Source organism: Equus przewalskii, chromosome 14 (assembly GCF_037783145.1).
Source record: "Equus przewalskii isolate Varuska chromosome 14, EquPr2, whole genome shotgun sequence".
NCBI lineage: Eukaryota > Metazoa > Chordata > Mammalia > Perissodactyla > Equidae > Equus > Equus przewalskii.
In genome coordinates, this window is record NC_091844.1 from 42403850 (window position 1) to 42411333 (window position 7484).

Genomic DNA, 7484 nt, shown 5'->3' on the forward strand with positions numbered 1-7484 from the left:
ATTTCTCAGAGGGACATTTAGATAAAATTGTGACTATTATCACATATTACTAATTCTCACTAAACTTACAGGTTAGTCAAGAGAATAGGCATAGCTGCAGCTGCTTATTTCTGAATCTTGTCAGACACGTTATTATAGCACACCATAGAAAACAATGTGTGGCACACGTTGTGTCAATTTTAAGCGGCTCTTGAATGATGAGAAGAACATGGATATGTTGAGATAGAGTCAGTGAGGAACACGTTCTAGGATGGAGGAAATAACTTATTATTCCCACGAGAACATCCAAAGACGTAGGATCCTAGAGGCAAGTTGTGAATTGAAGAGCACAAACAGCTATGTTTGGAGGGAGTTTTGGATATCTGAAGTGGTCTTAGTTGGTTCATTTGGAAATGAGTTGTTTCTTTGAGCAGAGGGGAGATTATGACAAAAAGCTTTGATAACAATCTGGTATGGAGCAGTGGTTGAGTTGGAGTTGCAAGATAGGAGACTATTATGACAGTCATTGGAGATGTTCCAACATAGCCTGGTGACAACTTCGCAGGAATGTTAAAGGAGAATGAAGCATCAAATGAGGAGTGGACTAGATTTTAAAAGTCCTTCCAGCCATGAGGTTGAGAAGTAGGATAGAACACGGGGCTCTAGGTCCCACTCTTCAATTTGCATGCTGGTTCCACCGCTATTGACTATGACCTTGGGCAAATTACTTAGTTCTGCAAATCCTCCATGGTTTACTCATCTGTAAAATAGGAATAGTTTTAGAATCTATTTCAGTCTGTTAATATGAAGTTTAAACAGTGTCGCACATATGAAGCCCTTAGAACAGGGCTTCAAACAGGTAAATGTTTGCCCGTATTCTTATCCAATTTCTAAATATTAAAGTTCTGAACTATACTAATAGAAAGGGGAGAAACTGGGTTAGGTAGGGAGAACAGCGCTGAGGTAGAATTCATGGAATTTAGAAACTCATTTGATCATTAAATGTAGATCCAACTGGGGCAGAGGACCAGGAGAAACGAACAAAAATTGAACATTTTAAGAAAGCATAACTATGAGGATTGGATTGCTTCTATTTAAAATTAGAAAGGGAGATTCCAAAAAAAAAAAAAAACGGATTTCTTTGAATTTTCTTTTCTGAATTGATGAAGTTTTTAAAGCTTACATTTATGAATTAAAATATATATTTTTGTGAACAGAATTGTTTTTAAATTGTTTGCTTCTAATTTGAAGAAACAATCAGGCATTTGACTTTTTTCCATCTGAGCTAAAAATCTTAGACAAAAGTGATCCTCTCAACAAGCCTGCGGACACTGAATGAGCCTTCAGTACTTAGTGCAACAGCGTAGACTAGTGGTGGGAAGGAATATTGTAACTAGGAGGCCTGGACTCCTTTTTGTCATATCCTAGGTCCGTTTCAGTTTTAGGCTACAATTAGAACAAAACTATCTACAGCTGTAGAAACAGACTATAAAGACACTATAGAAACAGACTAGTATAAGGGATTATTTTAACAACTTAAGACTTGTTTCCTAATGACTAGGATATTTGAAAAATGCTTGCTTTCTTTTTTGACTGCCACAGTAAGTAGCTAAACAGCAATGATCACACATTCAAATATTTTAAAAAGTGCTTCTTTTTCTCCAACGGAAAACTCAGCTATTTTAAAGAATTCATGTATCAAAACCTTTATTTGTGTTTAATTTGTACCATGGGGGCTAACGGTGTCATTTCCTTGCATGGAATGTCCTTATCCAGATAGGTACTATATGTTAATCACGGAACACAGGTGTGCACTATAGACTCCATGGAGGGCAGAAAATTAACTGAGACCCAGATCTTGAATTTAGAAGTTTATAATCAAACATGTACACAACTTATACAATATGGACAAAGAAATAAGTGCTATTTTACCAGTCTAAAGAGCCATGGAAGTACGGAAGATGAACAGATTAATTCTTCTTCTTCTGGGGGAAAACAAAATCTTTGAAGGAGTTAGTACTCAGGATATTTCCCAGCACAGAGTGGACAGCCAATAAACATTTGTTTAAGAAATGAATGATCTATGAAAAAACTGGTTTCCCCCAACTTTGTGGTTTAAAACAATTATTGTTGTATTATTTCTCATGACTTCTGTGGGTTGGAATTGGGAGGGGTTCAGGTAGGTGGTCATGGCTCAGGGTCTCTCTTGAGGTTGCAGTAAGTTGGTGGCTAGAGCTAGGACTAGGGCTCGAAAAATGGGAGTCCCAAGCAGCTGGGGCTGCCCAGACATCTCTCTCTCTTCTTGTGGTCTCATGGGGTCCATGTAGTTTCTCCTTTTGCGTGTGTTTAGTCTTCCTCACACCATGGTGGCCTCTGTGCAGTTGGCCTTCATACAAGCTTTCAAGAGCGAGTATTTCAGTTTACAAAGCAGAAACTTCATGGCCTTTAATGACCAGGCCACAAAAGTCAATAGCTTCACGTCAGCCATACCCTGTTAGCCAAAACAGGGATCACAAAGCCAGCCCATCTTTAAGGGAGGGCACATAGACCTCCTCACTTGATAGGAGTTGTCTCAATGTCACATTTAAGAAGATCACGTGGGAGGGAGGTATTGCTGTCCCTCCCTGTGGAAAATAAAATCACCACAGTGAATTCAATATTAGTTTTTAAGATATGTAATGTAATATTCTTATATAACATTCCTTCTTGCCTTTTGTTAAAAAAGAATAAGTCATGAAATCTGAAAAAATAATTTAGAAATGGATTTGGAATCAGAAGTCAGTATAGATTATTTATGTACTCTTCAATTTCTACTTATTTTTTATACTATTTCTCCTAAATTTATATCTTTCAATGTGTAAATCTCCACTTAGGCTGTATCTAAGATTGTGTGCTAAATGTCTGCAAATAAAACAACCTGTCTAATTATGTCACTACCATGATAAAAAATTAATCTATCAAATCAACTGTTTGGCATCATATAACAACCATGAAACAACAAACAAATTGAAACAAAGAAAAACAAACACACACACAAAAGCAATCCTCAAAAGTAAACCAAGACAAAAACTTACCACATGTATAATTTACTTTTCACTTGTCAACAAGTTACTTTGACATGGCAGAGAAGACAAAGTTTTATTTGACAAAGAATACATCTCAGATTGGATTTTTAGCAAAGCGTTGCATGAGGGTTACAACTAAATAAGTTTTGTTTTACTTTGCATGCAAAGAATCTCTTGATTCCAAGAGCTTTGCGAGATACGTAAAATATTTCAGGCCAATGCGCTACCACTTGGTGCAGCAGAGCAGTGCAATTCACCTCTTTCACTTTGTATGTACCTACACCAAGAGAGAGCGGAAGCGTTGAAAGTCAGTAGGATAAACTGCAACACCCCTATAACAGACAGCCTCATGGTAATAGTCTTCTGACCGTGTGACCATGAAAACCATCAGTGGAAAATGTGAAATAACAGATGTTTCAGTGACATCTTCTGATTTCTGGAACTTACACCTCACAAAGGGAAACGTCAAGCACTATACATGTATTATTTTATTTTTTTAAATGAGAAAGGTAAAAGAGCATGTTTTCAAAGAAGACTCCATGATACTCTTTGGATTATAAAAATTTGACTACTAAAACCCCCTACTTTTAATATTTTCTTTTTGAAAATTCAGTATTACATTTAAAACAAAGGTTTTTATATGTTATGATTTGATTAGAGTGTTAGCATGGGGAAGCAGTCTGAAAAGAAAATATTTTGTTCCAAGTTTACTTTTATTATTGTAGATATGGGGAAGGAAGCTTATTAAAGGAAATCTTCTGAAAGTAGTATCTGAATGTAGACACAGCTGATAAATAAAATGCAAATTTTTATTTAAGTCACTATTAAAATATTTAAACATGCACTAGTATTTAAGGTTTAATATCGCTAGTGGAGTCTGAAGGTTGTTTGTTGCTGAGAAACTGGGTGCTGATTTTATTTTCAAGAGGTTTTTTTGTTGTTATAAATATCTCATAGCATCACAAGAAATAATAGCTCCGCATCTATCTCTTCGGCTGCAAATACCTTTTCAGTTCATTCATCTCCTTCACGTGTACTGAGCTGCTAGATTCAGACCTGGGGAAAAATATTTTTCTCTTTTTATGCAGTATTTCTTGCTTTGTTTTAGCTACCTCAATAACTCTTTCCCTTTGTTCTACTTTGGAAGGCATAGCCATTAAAGAAGTTCACAACTTATATTTTCTGTCTGAGGCCAGAAAAGTTTCCCAGCATTTTCTTAAAGGCACATGGGTAACCTTATCACTTATGAAATTAGGGCATAAACTCCATAATGTTTTAGTTAAAAATGGGTATCTGATTCCTTTTCCTTAGCTTCAACAACATTCTAGGTAACAATGCTGGGTATAGAGAATCATGTAAAATAGACTTATAATTAAAATACTTATTCTGGCTCATTTTATTGGTACTCTTTTTTTTCCCTATAAGAGGTATTAAATACTTTCATTTGCAATATTAAAAATCAGTATTTCTGATGTTAAAACCACTAATTTTAACCAAATGATAGAAAAAAACAGCAAGGTGCATTCTACAAGGAAACCCTTCCCACTCCCCCATTCTCCCCCGACTGGGCCCTAGACCTGGGTGCCCGGCAGAGCTCCTGGTCACGTATATGCATGCAAATGGGGCGGGGGGGAGCGAGCGCCCAGGCGTAAGTACCAAAATAGTTATAGAAATTATTGTCCATCCAGCACAGGCATTAGAAAAACACTCTTTGCAAAGTGAGAGGGGAAGGACAGTGTGTGGAGTGGGAGGGGGCATGAGCTGCTAGTCCCTGTGATCCTCTCCTCATGGCACCTGGCCTCTAGGGTAGTAGCCAGACGCCTGTGGTGGGGCCCGTCTGAACCTGCTCCAGAGGCTCTGGGTCGAGTCCTGGGCCCCCACCCTGGGGCCAGGGTCAGCAGGTCCCGCTGGAGCCTGCAGGTTAGCAGGTGTGTGTCAATGTGAAAGGCCAGATAGCAGCCAGGGGTCTTGGATGCCTGCTCGAGCAGGGCAGGTGGTGGTCGGAAAGTTCTGGCCTTCCTCATTTCATCAGGATGGTGCAGACTCGAGCCTTGTGTTCTGCCACATTCCTCAGATTCTTAGGAATAGCCCAGGAGATCTGGCTTGTCCTCCACCGTGATGTTCCCTGTCGTGTCCATTGTGGTGTTGGCACTGTTGGCTAAATTGATGGACATGGGCTAGAACATGGCCTCTGGTGGCTCTGGGGTGTCAGCTCCCTTGCTGCAGACAGGATCAGGGCTTCCACTGTGGCTCCAAGGGGCCAGGACGATGCCTGGGGTCCCTCAGCCTGGCTCAGCTTGGGCAACTTGGGAGCCTGTAGCTGGCACAGGCAGCATCATGGGGCCAGCTCGTGTCCAGAGAGCCGAGTGGCTCTGTGATGTTCTGGGCACTTAAGGAGAATCATTCAAACTCTGACAAGGAAATCAGGTCAAAACTCTGGCTGCGGCATGTAAGGATGCAGGAGACGATACAGCTGATGTCCTCCTTCTGGATACTGGAGAAGTGCACCCGGGGTCACAGGCCAGGCAACAAGGATACATGGATATCATCTAGGTTGTTGAGGCAAGCCAGGCAGGTCTTGGCATAGTCCTCAGAGGCATCGCCGGCAAAGGTGGCCAGCGCCAGCTTGTACATGCAACAGCCCTCGACAGCCATCAGCTTGAACTCAGTGTTGGTGCTCACCTCAGGTAGTGTGAACACCTTAAACTGCTCCTCAGACATGACAAGCACAGCGTGGCCATCCTGCAAGTCCTTGTAGGGGTCAGGCAACTGGCGGTGATGCACCTCCAACACGGTGATGGCCACCAAGGGCGCACACAGCATCAGCTGCACCCCCTTGCTCAGCCTGGCCTTCTCCTCCTCCAACTCTGGACTCTTCTTGCCTTGTGCATTTCTGGAGTGTAGGCAAACATGGAGCCCGAGTTGGTGCCTCATGGTGGCTGGGGGTGGACTGCATCTCCAAGAAATGTGTTGGCCAAGTATAGGCAGCACGGGATGCTGGAAAGGAAGTCGTCCACCAATCTGGGCTAGATGTGGTGCTGTGCGGGCATCATCTCCACATGGTGGGGGCAGGCCTGCTGGGCCAGTTGCGCGTTGGCCTCCAACACTTGCTGTTGGCGTTAGTAGCCCACTCCTTGCCCGAGACCTGGTTCCTCTGGATGCTGGTGAAAGACTGGTGCAGAGACTCCTGGAGCAACTTTACCCGGGAGAGTGGCCCCTTGATGGCCAGGGGGTCGTTGGGGTGAAGGGTGCAGCTGGCCAACGTGGGCTCTTGTGGGGGTAGTGGAAGAGGTGAAAACTGTGACTAAGGCCAAAGACCACGACAGCGGGCCAGCAGCTGGCAGCAGGCTCTGGCCCAGCACAGGGGCCTGGAACCAGAGGGCCAGGGCAGAAGCCCAGGCACGGGCTTGGCCGCTCATGGCCCTTCCACGTGAAGCCCTTGCCGTCCTGTTGCTGGTCATCTGTTCTGGCTGTGCGTCACTTAGCTCTGGCACAGCACTGAGACTGCAGTGGCGGCCACCACCATCTGGGTCAAGTGGACTTGCAGAGGGCCTGCTTCTGCACACTGAGCCAGGGATCGTTGCTGTAAGTTGAAGCAACCCACCATGAGCAAGAGTGGCCAGTCATCCTCTGTGGCCTGGGCCAGGCTGTCAGCATGCTTACAGGCCATTTGGAAGAGGCCAGCTATGCTCAGCTTGTAGAGTGGCCACAGTGTCATGGCGGGGGCATCCCAGAGCCACAGGATGCTGTCCTCAGGGCCGGTCAGCAGCAGCCCTCACTTTGATGCCTCCAGGACTGGGTTCCGGACCTGGCGATGGGCCAGTGCGAGGCCCTGGAGGCTGGCTGGGGGCTCTGCTCACCAGTGCTCAAGATACGGGGCCACAGCTTGGAGGGACAGGGGCGACTTGGGCCAAGCAGGTAATAGCAGATGGGTACTCTCTGCCTTAATGCTGAATACATACAGGAGAATAATTTTTTGAGTCCTTAATCATATCATTTCTCAATATGTAACTAAGTAGTCACATCCAAATGTGGTGGGCACTCAATGAGCAGTGGGGTATCGTCTTTATGTGAAACAGAAGCTAGGCCTAAAGAAAGGTGGAGTGATGAGTACTGAAGATGGATTCTACCTGAGCCAGCTGTGCTCTGAGACTTCTCTTGGTTCATAGCAACAATATTGTTCTACTACTAATTGCTATTTCTCTCTTTAAATTAGTAGTTGAGCAGGTGTAGCTAAAAAATTCAATCGCTTTCACCTTAATTTGAGAGAAGAATTTTGCAAACCATTGAAATTTAATTGTAGAATTCTATTCAGTAAGCTGGAAAAAAACAAAAGGAAGGCAAACTGGAGTTTTTGATTTTGCTTTTATGTCTGGTAATACAATTAGGGCTTTTACAGCCAAAGGAAAGTGATGACTGCAGAAGAAAATTATGACAACT

At 43.2% G+C, this 7484-nt stretch overlaps 1 pseudogene; it reads right to left on the reverse strand.

Annotated features, from left to right (window-relative positions):
• Positions 1–5064: 5064 nt before the first annotated feature.
• LOC103555219 (lethal(2) giant larvae protein homolog 1 pseudogene) lies at positions 5065–7211 on the reverse strand (annotated as a pseudogene).
• Positions 7212–7484: the final 273 nt, after the last annotated feature.